We start from the raw sequence: 23,280 nt of genomic DNA on the forward strand, positions 1-23,280 counted from the left end.
ATTCTATATTTGGTTGAGTTCATCGTTCTGCCGTCATGTTCGCATTCGATCATCTTGGGCTGGGACTTTCTATCGCTTCATGACGCGGTCATCGACTGTGCTCGTGCTCAAGTAGCGCTTTCCACGTTGCCGAATCCCGTGCCAGAGACTGAAATTTGCGGTGGCCCTGTTCCTGCTAAAGCTTTTGTCGCCGACAGTACCGATATTCCTGCGTGCTGTTCCGGGATTGTGCTTCTCTCCTGTGCTTCTCTTCGCGATGCCAGTGTCCTCTTCACGCTGTCTCCTACTTTTCTGCGTCGCCATTGCCTGCCGCTGCCTTATGCCCTGCTCACTTTCTCCGCCGGACTCACCGCACGGTGGGTCTTCAACCCGTTTTCAAGCCCGTTCACTTTGCGCCGTTGAGAATGCGTCGGCACCGTGCAGCCTTTGATTCTGTTTTCAACCAACCCGACGCTGCCGCAGAATCACCACCGGTCACCATGGACGCCCTAAGCTCACCTACTCCTGCGCCCGCCCCATTGTTGACCGACCTATTCCTTCGCTCTATCGACGCCACTCTACCTCCAACTCAGCGAACCCAGCTTCTTGCGCTACTTGAGGAGTTTCGCTCGTCCTTCGATTGCCACCAAAGCGGTTTGGGGCGCACGTCGACTGTCGAGCATCACATTGAAACCGGCGCCCATGCCCCTCTGCGACAGCGCCCATATCATGTTTCCGCCGCTGAACGAAGAGTTATTGAAGAACAGGTAGACACCATGCTTCAGATCGGCGTTATTCAGCCTCGCACCAGCCCCTGGGCCTCCCCGGTGGTCCTCGTCAAAAAGAAGGATGGCTCCGTTCGGGTTTGCGTCGATTACCGCCGCATTAATAAGATCACACGCAAAGACGTCTACCCTCTGCCCTGTATTGATGACGCCCTGAACTGTCTACAAGGCGCAGAGCTCTTTTCTTCTCTTGATTTGCGCTCTGGTTATTGGCAGGTCCCAATGGCAGCTACAGATCGTGCCAGAACCGCTTTCGTGACCATTGACGACCTCTACGAGTTTACCGTCATGCCTTTCGGCCTGTGTAACGCTCCTGCTACTTTCGAGCGAATGATGGATACCGTTTTGCGTGGCCTCAATTGGAAGACGTGCTTGTGCTACCCGGGCGATATCGTTATCTTTTCACCTAGCTTCCAAACGCATCTATCTCGCCTGCGGGACGTCTTGACATGCCTCAAAAACGCAGGCCTACAGCTAAACGTAAAAAAATGCACCTTTGCAGCCCGTCAACTGACAATTTTAGGTCACGTTGTGTCGAAACACGGTGTACGCCCTGACCCAGCGCAACTTCGTGCCGTGACTGAATTTGCTCAACCTTCCTCCACTAAGGAACTTCGCAGCTTCCTAGTGCTTTGCTCTTATTTTAGGCGTTTAATTCGCAGCTTTGCCTCAATTGCTGCCCCTTTGACTCAGCTCCATGGCGCCAATGTCGATTTTTCGGCTTGGTCACCCGCCTGCGACGACGCCTACAACACCTTACGTCGTCTCCTCACAGCACCTCCCATCTTGCGTCATTTCGACCCGCCGGCCTCGACTGAAGTTCACGCGGATGCCAGTGGTATCGGTCTCGGTGCAGTGCTCGCTCAGCGCAAATATGGATACGACTAATATGTCGTTGCCTATGCCAGCCGCACACTCACAAAGGCTGAGTCTCACTACTCTGTGACTGAAAAAGAGTGCCTCGCCATTGTGTGAGCCTTAGGCAAGTTCAGCCCTTATGTGTACGGCCGTCCTTTCGACGTAGTTACGGATCATCACGCCCTTTGTTGGCTTTCCTTTTTGAAAGATCCTTCCGGCCGCCTGGCGCGCTGGGCGCTGCGTCTTCAGGAATACAACATCCGAGTCGTGTACCGGTCGGGCCGCAAACATCAGGACGCCGACGCCTTGTCTCGCTCCCCGCTCCCCGCTGAACTTGCCAGCCTCTGCGAAATCGGAGCCCCTGAGCGATCCCCCACCGTCAGTGACATGCCTTCTGAACAGCGCAAGGATCCATAGATTCGTGCTCTTCTGGACTTTCTCTCCGACCCATCGGCGGTTAATCCATCCCGCGCGCTGCGCCGTCAAGCTTCCCAATTTGATATCAGAGATAACCTGCTTTATCGCCGTAATTATCATTCTGATGGACAAAAATGGCTCCTCGTCATTCCTCGCCACCTACGGTCCTATATCTGCTCATGTTTTTACGCTGACTTGCAATGCGGTCACGCAGGCCTTTTCAAGGCTTACACGCGCCTCCGCCTCCGCTACTACTGGCGTGGCAGGTGCAATTTCGTTTTGAAATACGTACGCTCGTGCCTCGACTGCCAACGCCGCAAGACACCCACTACCCGTACTGCTGGTGAGTTGCAGCCGCTATCTTGTCCGCCTCGCCCTTTCGACCGCGTTGGCATTGATTTATACGGGCCCCTCCCCTATACTGCTTCTGGCAAACGATGGATCATTGTTGCCGTCGATCACCTCACGCGGTATGCTGAAACCTCCGCGCTCTCTGCTGCCACGGCACAGGATGTGGCATCCTTTCTTCTGCGTCGGTTCATCCTTCGACACGGTGCCCCTCGAGAACTCCTCAGCGACAGAGGCCGTGTCTTCCTATCTGATGTCATCAAATCTCTGCTCCGTAAGTGCAACGTCATCCATCGGACTTCCACCGCTTACCACCCTCAGACCAACGGCCTCACTGAACGCTTTAACCACACACTGGGAGACATGCTGGCTATGTACGTCGGTTCGAACCACACGACCTGGGACCTCATTCTTCCGTATATTACGTACGCGTACAATACTGCTACGCAATATACGACAGGATTTTCTTCTTTCTTCCTCATCGCCACCATCCCTCCGGTCCCATTGACACTGTTCTCCCCTACCACCCTGACGCATCAGAGTGCACCACCGTTTCCGAAGCCGCCAGGCACGCCGATGACTGCCGCCAGATCGCCCGGTCGCTCACGACAGCTAACCAGTCCCTTCAAAAAACGCGCCACGATGAAGATCACCGTCCCCAACATTTCTCGCCCGGCTCTCTTGTCTGGCTATGGATACCTTCCAGTACTCCGGGCCTCTCCCGGAAATTGCTGGCTAAATATGAAGGACCCTATCGTGTCCTGGAACAAAGATATCCAGTCAACTATGTTGTTGAGCCCCTCACGCCCTCACCCGATCTCAGACGCCGCGGCCGTGAGACTGTACATGTCCAGCGCCTCAAGAGATACTACGAACCCGCTGTCTTGTCCGCCCCTTAAGTCGCCAGGATGGCTCCTGTTCTGTCCAGGGGCCATTGTAAAGAAGACGACGAGCATATGCGCAAGCCGCATGGTGATCGCCTGGTGCATGCTCCTGGCTCCATTGTAAAGAAGACGACGAGCATTAGCGCGAGCTGAATGGCTCTGCTGTGCAAAATTTTCTTCAAGAAACGCAGCGACTCCCATTCTAATTTCTTTTTCCTGATCTCTGTCAGTAAGACATTGCAACATTACAGGCATTGTGTACTATTATGCACATTAAGCAATTGTCCCGTCTTCGATCTCCAAGTTAACTGGACCCCTTTTCTTCCCTCTTCCAATCTATCAGACTACATACTATTACCACTCCTTTTCCCGTCAAAAATTTCCTGTATCCAGTAATTAACCGCCTGTGTCTTGGCCACTCCCCCGTAGTGGGTATGTGCCAGCAACGTCTGAGGCCTTCCTTCCTTCCTTCCTTCCTGCATGGTCACCGCCTGACACACGCTCTCGGCTGGACTAGCTGACCCGCTGTTGGCCCTGCTCTCGTTAGGAAGCTTCTCAGAATAAACCCCACCTTACAGTAGGTATAGTTAGTAGCCGGCTCTTAAGGACAGGATTGTAGTAATAGATCTTATGAAATAGGCATAAGCGCGAAATTTTTCTCCGGAGTGAAAGAAGTGGCAATGATAAGGTAGTTTTCATAACAGTAACTCTGGAGATACGCTGATAATTGGAAATTATGAAACGTGACGCACGGTTTTGAACAGATTCGATTCCAGAGCGAATGATGACAGTTCAGGGTCCCAGACAGGTGCTGCATATTCCAATTTAGGCCGAACAAGTGTTTTATAAAGGAGCAATTTTATTGAACTAGAAGAGAGGGAGAAGTTTCTACGCAGGTGCCCCAACACGCGGTTAGCATTGTTAATAATAAATTCCACGTGCAGATTCCAAGACAGATTAGAAGTTATGTGCACACCAAGGTACTTATACGAAGACAGTTTCAAGAGGAATATTATTAAGGTCGTTAGTGGCTATTCCAGTGTTACGTCGAAAAACACGCAAATGTTTACAGTTCATAATGTTAAGTTCCATGGGCCAATATTTACACCATTCTGAAACTTCGTTAATATCAGATCGAAGCACAGAAGTGTCACAGTCACTGTTAATTTCACGGTATATAACGCAATCGTTGGCAAAAAAACATACGGAAGAAGCAGTGTTGTTAGGCAAGTCATTACTTTAAATGAGAAAAAGTAGGGGCCCAAGGACTGAACCCTGGCGAAAGCCTGAGCCCACTGGAGAGGAACGAGAGTTGGATTTATTAGCAGTCACGTATTGAGAACGATTAGTGAAGAAAGACTGAAGACACGAGATGATGTTACGGTCGAGATTAAGATTATTTAATGTGAAAAAGAGTAATTTGTGAGGAACTTTGTCAAATGCTTTGGAGAAATCGATTAATATGCAGACAGCTATGGAACCCCGGTGAAGAGTAACATGAAGATCCGGTATAAAGCATTGAAGTTGCCTCCAGCTTGAAAATAATTTACGAAGCCCGTGTTGGCAATGACTGAAAAGAATATGACTGAAAAAAATTGCCAAGGTGAGAGCCGATGACTTGTTGCACGATCTTACAAGGGATGCTAAGAAGTGAAAAGGGCCGGTAATTATTAAGAGAATGATTGACACCAGCCTTGTGCAGAGGAAGCACCTTGCCCACCTTCCAGTCGCTAGGAACACAGCCAGACAAAATAGATTGTTGAAGGATTTCAGCAAGAATAACAGCACTATACACTTCGGTATTTTTCAAAATTTTCGAGTTTATGCTATCCAATCCACATGATGATGACGTCTTCAGCTGATCAATTATTTTTTCGATGCCAAAAAAATCCATTATAATGGGGTTCATAGTCAAGAAGTCGTGGGGTGGGTACTGAGGAATTGCGGTTATTAAATGGTTAGTAAAAGAAGCTGTGACCACATCATTAAGGACATCAGCACACATTTCACTCGTAATTACTTGATCGTTTCAAGTTTTAAGAATAACTGTATATGGATCAGTTTTCTTAACCACGTTCCAAAATTGTTTGGGATTCTTTAATAGCATAGACGGAAGAGTATGACTAAAAAATGACTCTTTAGCTTGTTTTAGTGCTGCCTTATATTCAGACGCAGCGGATTGATAAGCATTCCACCTGGGCACAGAATCGGACAGTTTGGCGGAAAGAAACAGACGTTTCTTTTTATTTGATAGCTTTTTATTGAAGAACTAAATGAGGGCGAAAATTTGTTAGTTAATACTTTTCTCAGGGACACATAAGAATCTGTCAGGGACGCAATTTCCTGCTTAAAAAGGTTCCAATTAATTTTGATTGGACGCTCGTGAAAAGACGGTAAGTATACATCAATAAAAGAAGTGAGTTCACGATTTATGGCCTCAAAGATGGCATTTTTGTAGTAACGGATGTATCTAGAATTGTGATTTTGGCGTGGTGACACGAAGTTCAATGAAAAATGAAGCATACAATGATCATTTAAGCCCGGCAAACAAGATATTGGAGCAACAAGATCAGGCGACGTGGTAAGAACAAGGTCTAACAAGTTGTACGATGAAGATGTAACGCGGGTAGGCTTACTAGCAAGTTAGGAGAGAATAAAGTCGGCACATAAGCGCAAAAAACCATCGCACTCCGTAGAAAAATGGTCGGAAAAGAACGTACATTGGACGAAACAATAGTTTGAAAGTTGAAGTCCCCTACCAAAATAATAGGAACATTTGGAAAGCGAACGGCAACCGCGCAAACAGCATTATGAAGTTCTTCAACGAAAGTGGCACTCTACGAGGGAGGGCCAGAGCAAACGTCCAAAATCAATTTTTTCACGCGCGTGCGCTGTTCAACCCAAAGAAGTTCTAAACTGGTAACAACATGCACAGGAGGAGAAAAAAGTGTGTCGACATCAGCTATCAAAACACCACCACCGTTTCTGTCGCCCCTGTCGTACCTATAAGTGATAAAATGCTTGTGGCCATGAAAGATTTCCGAGCTATCAACTTTAGCTGAAAGCCTTGTTTCAGAAGGCAAACGTGTAGGCATCACGTGCGTCGATAGTCCCACAAAGATGAAAACGTTTACGCAGAATACTTCAAATGGTATTATACAGAAAAGATAATGAGCGATTGGAAAGGGACAGGTGTCCACTACCCTCACGCATCGTTAATCTGCGGACGATTCGGATGAAAGGCATCCAACACCGCGAACTTCATAAAAGCTTTCATTAAGCTAGTCATAACAGTAACACCTACCGTTCATGCAAAGCTTATTGTAGCGCAGCTTGAATTTAGGCTTATGAGCGATACCAAATTCAACAAGTTTTTTCCGCGCCTCCCGAGTTATGAGAGAATAATCTTCACTTACACTAATGTCATTATATTTCAGTTTAGAATATGAGAAGAAAATTTTTCTCCTTCTTCGCAATAACTGGCCTGCTCTTATCTTCAGAAAAAGCTCCAAGTCCATGAGCCCGTTCCGTCGATAGTTCCGACGGTGGCCAATTCAAGGCAGATCACAGTACATTCACAAGTTTTTATTCAGTCTCATCCCAGAACTCAGAATTGGCGTCAGAAAGTCCATAAAACAGACGATTATCACGGCGCTGCTTATCTTCGAGTTCCGTCTGATTAGCCCTCAATTTCGAATTTTCACTAGTTAGGCTATCAGCAAAACATCGTAGCCGTTGGCACTCCTGCAAGGATTCACTGGTTGCAGTTTTGCCTGCGACCTCAGTTAGCCTACTATTAATATCAGATAAATGATTCTGAATTGCCTCGTGGCTTCTCTTGATTTCTTTCACAATACTGATTAGGTCGACTTGGTGTCACATATAATAAAGAGTCTAATATAAAATTATGAAGGAAAGAGGTGGTAAGAAGACGACGTTGACTAACCGAAGAATAAAAAAGATGAAGAAGCATTCGGTGAGGTGGAGAGAGATGATTGGTGGAGATGAATCCGGTGAGGTGGAGAGAGATGATTGGTGGAGAAGAGAAGGAGAACACGACGACAAGGCCTACGTGGACTAACGCCGAGGCTATAAAAGGACTAGGGAGAGCGAGGCACTGGGGGGCAAGAACATAGAAGCAGAGGCCTCGGCGGGTCAGGGACACTTCGGCTCGAAGAGAGCGACGCCGGCTACTGCTCCGGTGAGCTCGCATTCTACGACTTCGTGGACGGCCTGCCGTGCCTGAGCCCGTTCCCGGGAGTCAACGGAGGACGCTACCACCTGCTACGGCCAGGGGTGTCTCCAGCGCTGCTGCCACCCTTCCGCTTGGTGCCCCAACGCCAACAACACCGGCATCACCTCCACGGGCGCCTAGACCGGGAGCTTATACGACGCAGCCAGCCACACCAGCCCAAGCAGTCGAACGCCGCCTCGGCGCCGGTTACTGGATAAATACAACGCCGCAACCGCACCGAACCAACCATGAGCACGAACGCCGACCACTAACAGTAGAACGCTAATAGTAGACGCTGGTAGCAGTGTTCCTTGGTCGTGTGTATTTTTTATTCTTTGTGTTTTGTGTTAGTTTTGTTAGTTTTGAGTTCTAGTGAGTGTGTCACGCAGGGTGTATTAAATGTGTCTGTACCTGTCACCTTGTCCATTCTTTCGGTCCGAGTGTTCTCCGGGGAGATCCGTGACACTTGGTCTTTCTCCATTTTGGCGGTTCGAATATTCATATCTTGCAGCAACCCAAAAATATCACTTAGCTGCTTCTGCTGTGCATCGACGTCATCCGTGACTAAGATAAGTGGCGAGCCTGCCAGGATTCATTTCCTTGTTTCTTCTTGCTTTGTCTCGGATCATTCCGATCTCTCGACGGCAGAAAGTATGGATTTGGCAAAAACGTTAGAACTGGCGCTCAAGCTAGGGTTAAGCAAGGAAGAGGCGATGCGTCTTTATGACGGGGAGGGAAAGAGGCAGAAAGAGGAGGCAAAGGGGCAGAAAGAGGAGGCAGATAAGCAGAGAGGAAAGGGCGTAAGCACGCGCAGACGCTCGCAAAGCAGAAGAGCGCAAGGATAAAAGCGCTCGCGAAGCAGATGCGAGAGTTCGCGAGGCAGAAGAGCGAGAGACTAGAAGAGCTCGCGAGGCAGAACAACAGGAGAAAAGTAGGATAGAACGGGAGAAGGAGTTCCTTTTGTGGAAAGAGGCGCATGTCGCGGGAGGATATGAGAAGGTCACGGAGAGTGATCAGCGTTCCTTAGCGGGTAGAGAATCTCCTAGACCGGCCACAATTTTTCCAAGGAAGCTGATGGCTCCCTTCGATGATAAAAGAGATGATCTGGACGCATATCTGCAACGATTCGAGCGGATAGTTTTATGGCAAGGCTGCGACCGCAGTAAATGGGTCACGGCACTGAGCATGTGTTTAGTTGGAGAGGCGCTGAATGTGTTTGGAAGGATGCCTGCTACTGATTCCATGGACTACGAGAAAGTCAAAAAGCGCTCCTCCAAACAAAGATACAGGCTTACGGCAGAGGGTTTTCGTGAGAGATTTCGCACCGCGAAACCTGAGGATTCGAACAACGCTAAGCAGTTTTCCTGCAGGCTGACCAGCTATTTTGATACGTGGCTTGAAATGTCAAACACAAAAAAGAGGTTTGAAGAGGTGCGTGACAAGCTGGTAACAGAGCGATTTTTAGCGTGTTTTAGCTCAAAACTAGCGCTATTCCTCTAAGAAAGTAAGTTGTGTTCATTGGAAGAGTTCGCCGACACTGCAGACCAATTCCTCGAGGCTCAAGGGCTAAGAAATTTGAGTAAGGCAAAGGACGCAACCCAAAAGATCCTAGAGACAGATGCGGAAAAACCAAGAGCATATGCCGGTGCATCTAAGGCGCCAGTAAGGTGTTTTCTCTGTGGCAAGGTGGGGCACCGTGCAGTTCACTGTCGGACTAGAAGCGCTGCCCAAAAACACAGGTTGTGTGTCAAAATTGTAAGAGGAGGGGTCATACTCTGGATGAGCGCCGATACAGAACGAAGGACAGAGCTTCATGCGTTGTCGACTCTAGGGTAGAACTTGTCACATCACTGAAGTTCCACAGATGAAAGGATGTCAAACGTCGCTGGAAAATGAGGCGGTGAGTGGAACACCCAAGTCGAAAGCAGCAATGCCGGTGGTGTTTGGACAAATAGGGGACCGTCCTATATTGGTGCTTAGAGACAGCGGAGCCAACACAGTTGTGGTTCGGAGAAGCCTGGTGAAGGACGAGGATCTTACAGGGGAAGTGTCGCCCGTCACTCTCGTAGATAGCACAGAAAGGTACCTTCCTGAAGCCAGTATCTTAGTTTCCACGCCATATTATACTGGACAGGTAGTGGCAAAATGCTTAGACCAACCCATCTACGATCACATCTTGGGAAACATTACGGGTGCAAGAAGTGTCGAAGACCCCGATTCCGGAGTGGAGGATGCTCGACGTTGAAGAAAACCTGAAAGAGGAAAGGCCCGCTACAGCTCAGACGGGTGCAGTCAGTTTTTCGTCGGCAGTAGAGACAAGAGCTCAAGCGACATCCGGAGCAACGCAGCGTCCGCTTTTTACTGCTGTTACGATGTGCCTGAGCGTAACACGACGAAATTGCAATTAGGCAAACAAGACCCGAGCTTGGAGGTCTGCTTCGAAAGAGTCGGGGGAAAAGTGAAAAGAAAGAGGAGTCGTACGTCCTTCGAATATCAATTGGTAAACGGTCTTCTGCACAGAGAATGCATATTCAGTTCAGGAAGGCGGGTCCAACAGCTGGTGTTACCGAGAGATATGCGAGAGACCGTGCTACACTTAGGACATGACGCCATTATGGCCGGACACCAGGGTGTTCAAAAAACGGTGTCTAGGATCACCGAAGAGTTCTTATGGCCGGGTGTTCACAGTGACGTTAAGCGCTTTTTTCGCTCATGTGACGTGTGCCAGCGCACAGTTCCGAAGGAAAGAGTTGGTCCCGTACATCTGGGCAAGATTCCAGCCATCGAGCTACCGTTTCAGCGAGTGGCTATTGACATTGTAGGGCCAGTCTCTCCAGTATCCGCCGAAGGCAATAGATATGTGCTTACTCTGGTTGACGTGGCCACTCGTTATCCTGACGCTATTCCACTGAGAACTATTGTCAGTATCCAAGTGGTGGAGGGTCTTGTGGAAATGTTTTCGCGTTATGGGTTAACGAAGGAACTTTTGAGTCACCGGGGCTCGAAATTCAAATCGTAACTAATGAAGGAGGTTAACCGCCTTTTGTCAGTAAGGCAGTTACTGACAACGCCTTATCCTCCCATGTGTAATTGGTTTGTAGAGCGGTTTAATGGCGCCCTCAAAAATATGAACAAGAAAATGTGCCAGGAGAGACCTACTGATTATGATAGACATCACCCAGCTCTTTTGTTCGCTTACCGCGAAGTACCGCAAACGAGTCTTGGTTCCTCGCCTTTCGGGATGTTATATGGGAGAACCGTTAGAAGTCCACTTGCAATACTCAAGGAGCTGTGGGCTAATAAAGAGATTACATCAGATCTCAAGACAACATCCACGTACGTTCTTGAGTTGCGGGACAGGTTGAAGGAAACATGCAGGCTTGTACATCAAGGCCTGAAGAAGGCGCGTGAACGCCATAAGGGATAATATGAAAAGAAAGCCATTCACAGAAATCTGAATCCGGGTGACAGGGTTCTCGTCCTGCTACCCACGGATCATAATAAGTTAATCATGCAATGGAAGGGCCCGTACCTTGTGACGCGGAAGGAAAAGGACATGGATTATGAATTATTGATAGATGACACTAAGAAGGTTTTCTATGTAAATATGTTGAAGAAGTACGAAGAAAGAGGTGCCGTACGGTACGCCCCCAGGGTAGCATGCTCAGTAGTGGCTGAGAAGACAGATCATGTTGCCGAGGTGCCCACGTGCAGTGGGAAGAGAAATGCTGGAGGGGATGAGGTACTAATGAAGCCCAATGTAAATGAAGACAGACGACCACAGCTCTTATCCAAATCAAGAGGGAGATGTTTTTGGATAGGCCAGGCAAAACGGAGGTCATATGTTACAAATTAGACCTGTATACAGATAGAGCCAACTAAACAGCTCTAGGTATTTCTGAGATGTATCTTGTTGCTGTGCAGGGATCTCTGGGATGTATCTTGTTGTTGTTGATGTTGTTGTTGTTATGTGATTATACATTGGAATGTGTTTTGGATATTAACATGTGTATTAAGGACACCGCACAGACAACGGCAGTGGTGTGTTGATGTTACGTAAGGGCAATTTCGTGTGCTATGTTAATGGTGTGCTTTTGGTGTGTGCTAGACATTTGCGATGTGTTGTGTGCTGGGCCCAGAATCGCCACAGAAGATAGTTGGTCGATGGCTTGAAGCTGAGGATGACGTGAGCAGTTTTTCATGGAAAAACTCTTGAGAGAGGAGGCCCTTGTCACATATAATAAAAAAGTCTAACATAAAATGAAGGAAAGAGATGTGAAGAAAAGGACGTGGACTAACCCAAGAATAAAGAAGATGAAAAAGAAGCATTCGGTGAGGTGGAGAGAGATGAATGATGGCGGAGAGAAGAACAAGAAGACGACGATAAGGCTTACGTGGACTAACGCCAAGGCTATAAAAGGGCGAGCGAGAGCGAGGCACTGGGAGGAACAGCAGAGAAGCGGAGGCTCCGGCGGGTCAGGGACACTTCGGCTGGAAGAGAGAGACGCCGGCTACTGCCCCGGTGAGCTCGCGTTCTACGGCTTCGCATGCTCGACTTCCTGCCGTGCCTGTGCCCGTTCCGGGGAGTCAACGGAGGACGCTACCACCTGCTATGGCCAGGGATGTCTCTAACGCTGCTGCCGCCCATCCGGGTGCTGCCCCCAACGCCAACAACACCGGCATCACCTCCGCGGGCGCCTGGACCGGGAGCCTATACGACGCAGCCAGCGACACCAGCCCAAGTACGTCGAACGCCGCCTCGACGCCGGCTACTGGATCCATACAACGCCGCAGCCGCACTGAACCAACCGTGAGCACGAACGCCGACCACTAACAGTAGAACGCCAATAGTAGACGCTGGTAACAGTGTTCCCGGGTCGTGTGTATTTTTTATTCTTTGAGTTTTGTGTTAGCTTTGTTGGTTTTGTGTTCTAGTGTGCGTGTCAAGTAGGGTGTATTAAATGTAAGCGTGTACCTGTCGCCTAGTTCATTCTTTCGGTCCGAGTGTTCTCTGGGGAGATCCGTGACACTTGGTCTTTCTCCATTTTGGCGGTTAGAATATTCATATCTTGCAGCAACCCAAATATATCACTTAGCTGTTTCTGCAGTGCATCGACGTCATCTCCTGCTCGTGGGAACGGGTATTGCATCGCGGTCCTGGGTTTTCTTCCACATCACCGAACAGCAGGAGCAGCTCTTTACCAACAACAACGCACTCCCATAGCAAAGACAAAACTATTCCCGGGCGTGGGAACAGCAACAAGCAGGCATTGTCCAATTTACTTCCTTAAAGACAAGAGTCATGACTTACCTGGGCAAAGAAAAGGACGAAATTGAAGAGCCGCATCACGTAGCTGCTCCCACGCCCAATGAACAGTTCCGGGACACGCCAGAATTTCTTATTGACGACGAGTGTTGATGACATAGTCGATACGGATGCCTTGATCCACGCGGAAGCGATCCAGCAGGGTTGCCAGTGGTGGTCAAAGTCTTCACCGTGAAAGCTGACGAAACATATTTGCGAGTCGTTTCATTCCCATGCTTCTGAAGTATACAAGGCGCCAAGCTGGAGACATGAAGTAACCTGGGCAAAAAAACGGACGCAATTGAAGAGCCGCATCACGTAGCTGCTCCCATGCCCACGCACATTGTAATTATAACCATCAAGGTAAATAGGTTCATCCTGTGTGGAGAGCCAGGTTTCAGAAAACAAAACAGCATCAAACTTTTTGCGCAGTGACGAAGTTGGAGGGTAATAGAGTCACCCTTGTTACGCATGCTCCGAATATTTACATGCATAGCCAAAAAAAATTTGTGTTGACCTGTTCCGGGAATTCAAATCATCACAGAGGTAGTAATCGCAACCTGAATGAGACTGCATGATTAAATTGGAGCAGTAATAGAAGTCAGTACACAGCAAAGTTTACTTAGGTCATTTTGTTTAAATCGTCAAGTTCGAGGATTCTGAGGACATCTGTTCCTTTAGACTGCCTTGCAAAAATTTTTCCACCATTTGTCAACACAAATTTCCACTTCTTGTTTTTTGCGCGCAACGGCAGTGCCGAGCAACTTCTTGTTTGCTGGAGTCAAATGCTTATTCACATAGACTGCATCATCATCTGAAAAGCCGAGCGTTTTGTTTGTCATCGTGTGCTTCCTTGTTTTTGCCAGGAGCGCATGCCGCTTATCCCGACGTACAAAATGAACTACAATGTTCTGCTCTCCAGTGTTCTGCGTGTTAACAGTTTGGCCTAAGTCGATATCTGAGTCAGTGATCGGTTCACCAACTGTATCACCGATTTTCTTAACGATGGCAGCAGGGTCATCGAAGGTTTTCACACCCTTTATTTCCAAGTTGTTTGAGCGGCTGTATTGCTCAAGCTCCACTACTTTGAGCATAAGACGCTTGTTTTCCGCTGTCAGATTTTCGTTGAGCTTTAACACTTCAATAACTTGTTGCCTAAGTGCTTTGACCTCACAGCTAATGTTTTTTTCCTTCGTCACATGTGTCACTGCAAAACTGTGTACTATATATTAGTGAACGTAATTCCGCTCTCATTTCTCACTTGAAATCTTCAAGGGCCTTCGCAATGTTTTCGTCATGGTAAGGAAAGTTCAAACAACAAACATGCAGCAAATTTTTAAGGCAAATGAAGTTTGGCAGCAGTGCACAGCTGGATATTAAAAGCGGTAGTAGCAGTAGCGTATACTAGCGCTTACCTGCGAAGAAAGCAGGAACAATGAGCGATATGCGAACGGCTTCCGCACAGCTGCCAAACTGTGCAGAAGCCTCTTGCGGGGACGCCTTTTGTAGGCAGCACAGGCGGAAGTCCAACGTTGAACGCGCTGATCACCGGAAGAGGGCTACATGCAGTTCCAGCAGTTCCGTCTTCAGCCGACGATGCGTCAGCCACTCGCTCCCACGCGCTGGCAGGCTGAAAGCGGTCCCCACAGATGGGGCTGGGAAGAAAGCAGGAACAATGAGCGATGTGTGAACGGCTAGCGCACTGCTGCCAAACTGTGCCTTAAGGCTTTCCGTTTCGCTGGGCGTTCCTACATCTTCGTCCCTGGACGTGGTATCACTATCGGCGGCTTGGCGCGCCTTCCGAACACCGTCATTCTTACGCAGCTTATCGGGACGCATCGTACGCTCTTCCTCCGTCTCTTCGGCTCGCCGCCTCCTCTTGGTCTCGTTCCAACACCGAGCCCTGGCTTCTTTCAGAGCCGCCAAGCTCAGGTTGTTTTCTCCTCCGCTCTCCATCTTTGCCCTGACGGCTCCTCAGAGCCGCCTACTTATACAGCTGCAACACATCTCCCCTCTTCACTTCCCCCCCCCAATCATAACACAACTACAATGTGACTACGCGGATTTCAGGCCAGTTGGGGCGTCCACTGCCGCGACTATAAATGCACACCTCAGTTGAGGGACACTAGCGCGCTGAGCAGGTGCGGAGATCAAATCACGCGAGAAATCATTGAAGCGAAAAACATCGCGGGCCATAAGACCGCTGTGTAAGCACTCCGTTCATAGCACTTCTAGATAAACAATCGCGTTTCCTTTTGACAGCACAGCGACCATGATTTCCTGCCCGTTCCCTGCTTCGGTTGTTCATAAAATATATCTTGTCCTTCTTATTTTGATGCCTTCAGTATACTTACCGAGGTGTCAGAGCAATACACATTCACTTGTAAGTTCAGCGCCTGTGTCTCGTCTTTCCTTCCTTTCTACTTCGTGAAGTTTGTGCGGTCTTCATTGTGATGAACATCAAACTAGCTCGTGATGTGTTCTTCAGGTAGGTGAGAGAGGAGGTGAACATTCCCTCAATTTTGAGCAGACCACGCGTCTAGGAAATATGGCAACGCATTTCATTCCAGACAGGTGCCATCCATTGATCGGAGACTCAAAGATAACAGAGTAGGGGACAGGAAAAAGATTGCAGCAGCATGTGCAGTCAGTACAACTGGTACTGACGACTGTATCATCCACCTTGCGTGTGAAACAGACCTAATTAAAGATAATGCAGATGGTCGGAGAGCGATCCAATGGCAATTCGCAGCATTTAACTCTCTTTCCCCTCTGCATGACACCACAAATCGCAAACATTTATTTACACCCTCCTTTATTGCACAGTTGGCCTCCTTTGTACTTCTTTACGCTTGACTCCCTTCCACACGTGCTCTTTCCTTCTCCCAGTATACATCGATGTACTGTTCTAGAGGCGGCTCGCACACAGCCGCTTAAGCGGATGAAGGACGCATTTTTTTAGCCTACGCTGCCCGAAATGCCCGTTCTACACGTGCACTAGATCTTACAGCTTCAGAACGTTGCCTCTGCTCTCATCGCTGCTTAGGAGTATGGAGTATGGAGACGGAATATAGGCTCTTACCGGGGCAGGAAGCTTTCGGCCTTTCCCTCCTATAAGCAGAGAGGCTGACTTTACTCTCTCCATTTTGCCACTTTTAACCGTAGCAGGTTTTAACCATTGTTGCAGGGGTATAATTCCATCCCATTTAAGCGAAACGAACTTATAAAAGGAAGTTGTACCAAGGCGTCTATTTTCATGGGAGCAACACACACAAACATCCATTAAAAATGTATAGATTCGAAAAAAACGTCTCTAATAAACACATGTGAGTTAGAGCTTCGTGTGTTCAAGCCTTTTTGTCACTCCCACAGACGTGTCTGAGCAGCGCGCAATAAGCAAGGAAGGTAGCTAAAGCCAGCACAAAGAGGCGGACACTTGCTAAGTCATTTCAAGGGCATATTTTAATCCCGTAAACAAACGGGGTGCGCCTTGCCCTGTGTATTCTTTTTTGATGTCTTCGTTTGGGCGCTTTAAATGTGCATTTCACTTCGTGGAAATAGCATTCTTGTGCCGATTCATGCGCCGCGCTTCCTGCTTACCTTCCCACCCTGCTTTTTATTTCATTTACTACACCCCTAAGGCCATGAGGCGTGGCAGACGCGAGAGACACAAACTCACGTACAATCATAGAGAAAAAATGCCAGCGAGAGCAAAATTCCGAAATAGCGGACACAGAACTGGAGCAAACGCTGCTACAAAAGAAGCACAATGAACATATAGGACTTCGTGCCAAAATGATGTGTGTTTTGTTAGAAAACAGGTGGCAATCTAGGATACTGGCTGTAAGGCAGGGAAGGTGATCTGTGATACTGGCTGTAAGGCAGAGAAGGTGACTCTGGTCTTCCGAGGTCCTACACATGAATGATTGAAAAGTAGCTTTCGTGCGAAATGAACATACTCTTTTCCATGCACGTAATGCTGGGTGTGCGGTATTAATTATGCAGCTCAAACGAGGAGCGTTGTCTTGAACGAGATCAAGTTATTTAATGAAAGGGCCTCAGGTAGAATCCAATATTGCGCCAGCATATTCAAGTTTAGTACGAACAAGTGTTTTTTACATGACCACTTTTGCAGAAGACACTAGAGAAAGGTTAGTTATGGTGGAGGTATCGTAACATGTCGCTGGCATTAGCGATGGCGTGGTTAATATTGTCACCCAGCGGTGACGGCAGTCGAAGCAGCGATGAAGACGGACAAAAGGTCTTCTAAAAGAAAACTGTTTATTGGGCTGACTTGCACCCAAAATGGACTGAATCACTCGGCGGCGGCGAAGCGACAAGCGTGCTCGGCGGTCGTCGAACAGAATGCCCGCCGCTGTCCGCCGTGCTAGATTCAAAGCTGATAGCGAACTTTCGAGATAAAGAGCGCAAAGTTATTAGAACATTCCGGAACAACGTAGAATCAGCTCTGCCTGGCTGCGATCAATCGACATAAATCTAGTCGCGTCTTGCGTCGCAAACAAAACGATAGAGTGGTGTGGCGGCAGATTTGAAGATCGAACAAACACTGCAAATGTTCGCGGCATTACTCACCTCTCAAAGATGCATCGACCGGATGCATTAAAACAAATAATGCGACTAGTAAGAGATAAAACGGTTCTTGCGAAAATAGAGTACGGAAATGAAGCGTCCTTTAGCGCGCATAATACGGCTTCATACGGACTACATGGACAACTTCTGGTCGTACGCGGCGTCGCTGGGATGCAGTCATTGCGTCAGGGATGACTTCATAATCCAGTTCACCTAGCCAACGAAGAACCTTGTACGGGCCGAAATAGAGGCGCAAAAGCTTTTCACTCAGTCCACGGCGGCGAATGGGCGTCCACACCCAGACTTGGTCTCCTGGCTTGTATTCCGCGTTGCGTCTTCGTAGGTTGTAGCGTCTGGCGTCGGACCGCTGCTGATCTTTGATCCGTAATCGGGCAAGCCTTCGAGCTTCTTCTGCGCGTTGAAGGTAGGCGGCAACGTCGACGTTCTCTTCTTCTGTGACGTTGGGCAGCATGGCGTCTAGCGTGGTCGTGGCATCCCTGCCATGGACAAGCCTAAAAGGCGTCATCTGACTGGTCTCCTGCACTGCGGTGTTTTAGGCGAAGAGGACGTAAGGCAGGATGACATCCCAGGTTTTGTGTTCGGCATCGACATACAAGGCGAGCATATCGACGATGGTTTTGTTAAGGCGCACGGTCAGTCCGTTCGTCTGCGGATGGAATGCAGTTGTTCTCCGGTGGCTGGTTTGGCTGTAACGCAGGATGGCTTGCGTTAGTTCCGCCGTGAATGCTGTTCCTCTGTCCGATATGAGCACATCGGGGGCGCCGTGCCGAAGAAGAATGCACTCCACGAAAAATTTGGCGACTTCTGCTGCTGTTCCGTTCGGTAGGGCTTTCGCCTCGGCGTAGCAGGACAGGTAGTCGGTGGCTATGATGATCCACTTATTTCCAGACGTTGACGTTGGAAAAGGACCAAGCAAGTCCATGGCGATCTGCTGAAAGGCCCTTGAGGGAGGTCCAATGGGGTTCAGAAATCCTGCTGGTCGTGTGGGAGAAGACTTTCGTCTCTGACAATCTCGGCATGTTTTCACATAATGTGCGAAATCGGCATAGTCGGGGCCAGTAATACTTGTCTTGAATGCGTCGGAGGGTGCGAGTAAACCCGAGATGTCCAGCTGTCGGCTCGTCGTGTGAAGTGTGTAGAACTTCGCGGAGACAAGCAGGTGCAACAAGAAGGTAGGCTGTTTGCTCGCTGCAAAGTTCTTCTTCACAAGGATGTCATTCTGCACACAGAAGGAAGATAGGCCTCGCTTGAATGAAGCTGGGGGTGAAAAAACCTTGCCTTCTAGGCACTCGATGAGGCGTTTTAGGTCGGGGTCCGAGCGTTGCTGCTGAGCAAAAATGCTGGTTCTGATGGGTCCCAGGAAGGCGTCCTCATCGTCGTCCGGCGGCAGTGTATCTACAGGGCTTCGTGAGGCAATCGGCGTCAGAGTGCTTGCATCCGGACTAGTAAACGACGGTGTCGTCAAACTCCTGGAGACAAAGACTCCATCAAGCGAGTCTGCCAGGGGGGGGTCCTTCAAATTGACAAGCCAGCACAGCGCGTGGTGATCGCTGACCATCTTGAACGGTCGTCCGTAAAGGTAGGGGCGGAATTTTGGTGCAGCCCAGATGATGGCAAGGCACTCCTTCTCAGTTGTCGAATAGTTGGCCTCGGCCTTGGAAAGCGAACGGCTAGCGTATGCGATGACTTTCTCCAGCCCGTCGCTTTTTTGAACGAGAACGGCACCAAGGCCCACGCTGCTTGCATCGATATCAACTTCAGTATTGGCGTTTTTATCAAAATGCGCGAGGACCGGTGGGGATTGTAAACGACGCTGAAGTTCCTTGAAAGCTTCTGCTTGCGGCGCTTCCCATTTGAACCGCACGTCTGCTTCGTTACTTGGGTCAGGGGCTCGGCGATGCACGAAAAGTCTTTCACAAATCGTCGATAATATGCGCACAGTCCGAGAAATCTGCGCACAGCTTTCGTATCGGCCGGCGGTGGAAACTGTTGAATAGCAGCTGTTTTCTGCGGGTCTGGGCATACTCCCTCCTTGGTAACGATGTGGGCTAGAAACAGCAGCTCTTCGTAGGCGAAGTGGCCCTTCTCTGCTTTCAAGGTTAGGCCAGACGACTTGATTGCGTCTTGTACTGTTCGATGTCTTTTGAGGTGGTCTTCGAAGTTCGAGCCGAAAACAACGACGTCATCTAAATATACGAGACAAATTTGCCACCTCAGGCCTGTCATCACTGTATCCATTAGTCGCTGAAACGTCGCCGGTGCTGAACAGCGACCAAATGTCATCACCTTGAACTCAAACAGCCGGTCGGGAGTAATGAATGCTGTCTTTTCGCGATCTCTTTCGTCGACCTCAATTTTCCAGTAGCCGCTCTTGAGGTCCATCGACGAGAAATATTTGGCGTTGCAGAGGCGGTCCTGTGTGTCGTCGATGCGGGGGAGGGGGTAGACGTCCTTCTTTGTTATGTTGTTCAAGTGGCGGGAATCAACTCAGAATCGAAGTGCGCCGTCTTTATTTCTCACTAGAACAACCGGTGCCGCCCCATGGGCTGTGAAGGCTGGATGATGTCGTCACGATGAATTTCTTCGACTTGGTCCCGGACGGCTTGTTCTCGCGGTGACACACTGTAGGGGCTTTGACGGATAAGTCGGACGAGTTGGTCCGGTATAATGCGATGCTTGGCAATTGGCGTTTCTCGGACCTTCGGCGATGTGGAAAAACACTCACTGTGGCATCCAAGCAGATTGCGGATCTGGCCTTGTCTGTTCTGGGGCAGGGCTGGGTTGATGTCGAAAGTGGGCAAGTTCTCTTGGTCAGGCGAATCTCCTGCGGAGGGGTCGAAGAAGGCGAAGGAGTCTCGTACTTCGGATATTTCGTCGAAGAAAGCAGTCGTCGTTCCTCTGTTAATGTGCCGGTATTCTTCGCTGAAGTCAGTCAGCAGTACTTCGGCCTGGCCATTGCGGAAATGTGCGATGCCTTTTGCGATGCTGATTCCTCGGTCTAGAAGCAACTGCATGTTCCCCTCGATGGTGGCTTCAGCGTTAATGGCTTTCAAGGCGCCTACGGTCACGATAACCCTTGAACGTGGTGGGACGCTCACTTCTTCCTCCAGGACACTCAGGGCAACGTGATTTTTAAGAGTTTTCATCGACGCGATGGCTTCGCGGGAGCATTGTGGTAGCACAACAAAGGTAGCAGGGTAGGTATGTCCTTTGACAGTCACTCGCGCTGTGCGTCGTCCTGATGGCGCAATGAGGTGGCCCCCTGCGGTGAGAATTTGTGAGCCCTCCCAAGCCGTTGTGACTTTTCTCAGATGCGCAGCGAATGTTCTATTCATCACCGAGTAATCGGCTCCTGTGTCGACTAGAGCGGTAACTTTCCGGCCATCGATAGTCACTTCTAAATTGGAGGTCCTGGCTCTTGCATTGCATACCGCTCTCGTCGTCGGGGCACAGCTTCGTTGCGTACGCGAGTCGCGGGTGGGGCATGAGGTCGAAGCTTTTCTGGGTGGCGGCGTCGTTTTGAAGGCAGGCCGCGTCGTGGTCGGGATTGTCATTTTGTGTGGCGTCGCTGCAGCGAGTGTAGGTTCTTCATGCGACGTCGCGGGTGCAGCGTCTTCATGGTGTGTGGTCGATGGAGGATCTTCGGCGTTTCGCTCGTGAGCAACCTCACCTCCAGAGTTTGCTGTCTTTAGATTTCCCTACGGGGGGCTGGGAGACCTGCGTACCGCGGCTGCGTTGCTGCGGCGTGGCAACGCAAAGCGTGAGGTTGACGGCGATGGTGATCGCGAAAAACGGTTTGGCGTGTACTCCTCTCGACGCAGGTACTCGTCGATTTCCTGCGGACGTTGGCCGAAGTGTGGTCGTGGGGCATTAACGGCAAATCCTCGAAGGCCTATACGTCGGTATGGGCAGTGACGAAGAATATGGCCGGCCTCATCTGAATGGAAGCTCAATGGCCGGTTGTCGGAATTCTTCCGGGAGTCGCATTTCCGGGGGCTTGAGCGTCGATCGTAGCCTGGGCGGGCGGGGGCAAGAGAGGCGCCGTTTGGCCGCCGTTCATGTCGGACAGGATGCTGGGGTTTTCGTTGGGGCTGAGACGTCCTTACTGCAGCGGTGTAGGTCATGGCCTGGGGTTCTGTCTCCGTCGGGGTGCCAAGTGCCTGTTGCACTTCTTCCCGTACCACATCCATCACAGTCGCTGCTTGTGGCTGTGCGCAGGATGGCAGTAATCGGCGGAGCTCCACTCGGACGATTTCGCGGATAACCTACCGCAAGCTGTCGCTGGTGGTAGCCGTCGTGTCCGAACGAATTGCACTGGCAGAGGAAGGGCGATTGTACTGCCGAGGTCGGACGTCGAGGGTCTTCTCAATCGTGCTGGCTTCTTGCATGAATTGCTCGACTGTTTTTGGCGGCTGGCGGACGAGGGTGCCAAAGAGTTGTTCTTTTACGACGCGCATTAAAAACTGAGCTTTCTTTTCCTCGGTCATCTTGGGGTCGGCGCGGCGAAATAGGCGCTTCATCTCCTCGACGTAACCGCGGACGGGCTCATTCGGAAGCTGGATCCTGGACTCGAGGAGTCGTTCGGCTCTTTCTTTCCTCGCGACACTGGTGAATACCTCCAATAGTTCTCTCTTGAATGCTCCCATGTCGTAAGGGACGACTCGTAGTTTTCGTACCACGTGCGTGCGGAGCCATCAATGAGAAAAACACGTGTGCAATTTTTGCCGCATCACCCCACTTGTTGAATGACGCCACGCGATCAAACTGGTCCAATTATTCTTCAGGGTCTTCGCCTAGGGATCCATTGAAAGCTGGCGGCTCCCGCGGCTGCTGCAGTATGATCGGTGTCGACATCTTCGGCGAGGTTGCGGTGCTCGTAGCAGCGTCTTTTCGCTTTCTGGTGCGGTCCGGCAGGGTCCCGAACTCAGGCTTCTCTCCCTGGAGACGTCGGCTGGCTTGTACTCGGGTGCGAAGCGCTGAGGGCTGGCTTCACGACTTGAAGGGGACGTCCGGAACATGGAAGGCTACCCCGCACCTCCACCAGATGTCACGTGGTTGTGACGGCAGTCGAAGCAGCGATGAAGAGGGACAAAGGGTCTTCTTAAAGAAAACTGTTTATTGGGCTGACTTGCACCCAAAATGGACTGAATCCCTCGGTGGCGGCGAAGCGACAAGCATGCTCGGCGGTCGTCGAACAGAATGCCCGCCGCTGTCGGCCGTGCTCAATTTAAAGCTGATAGCGAACTTTTGAGATAAAACATGCAAAGTTACTTGAACATTCCGGAACAACGTAGAATCAGCGCTGCCAGGCTGCGATCAATCGAGATAAATTAAGTCGCGTCTTGCGTCGCAAACAAAGCGATCAAGTTGTGTTGCAGCTGATTTGAAGAATGAACAAACACTGAAAATGTTCGCGGTAATATTGTCACGGTGTTTGTGACAAGAGAGAGACTCGAAAACTTGGAAGCACGTCCTTGAGAAGGGAGCCGGCGAACTTCAACGTCCTTCAACCCGAGCGCCATCAGCGCCAACGTCTTTTAGCCTGAGCGCCACATGGCATTCCTCCCATCCTAAAGAAAAAACGCGCGCACACAAGCACACACAATCACACTAGAAAGGTTCGAGCAAGCTTGGGGGTCACCGCGCATTAAATGGCTAAGACCAGGTAAGATTGGAAGTGATATGTGCACCTAGATATTGATATGAATCTAGAGGGAAAAGCAGGCTTTTACGTTGCTGCTCCTGGCGAGAATCCGCCCCTTTGAAAAACATGGCTCACAAGAGCGTGAAGGGCAGAATATTTTGTGCTTCGGTAAATTTGGGTCCTCTCTATTTTGCTCAACGCTTCTTTCATGTTCC

General features: G+C 49.7%; 1 protein-coding gene across 1 annotated transcript in view; it reads left to right on the forward strand.

Moving 5' to 3' along the window:
- Positions 1-23,280, forward strand: part of LOC144096771 (chitinase-3-like protein 1) — a 1,054,958-nt gene that overhangs the window by 626,148 nt on the left and 405,530 nt on the right. The window lies entirely within an intron of this gene.

This window comes from Amblyomma americanum, chromosome 7 (genome assembly GCF_052857255.1).
Source record: "Amblyomma americanum isolate KBUSLIRL-KWMA chromosome 7, ASM5285725v1, whole genome shotgun sequence".
Classification (NCBI taxonomy): domain Eukaryota; kingdom Metazoa; phylum Arthropoda; class Arachnida; order Ixodida; family Ixodidae; genus Amblyomma; species Amblyomma americanum.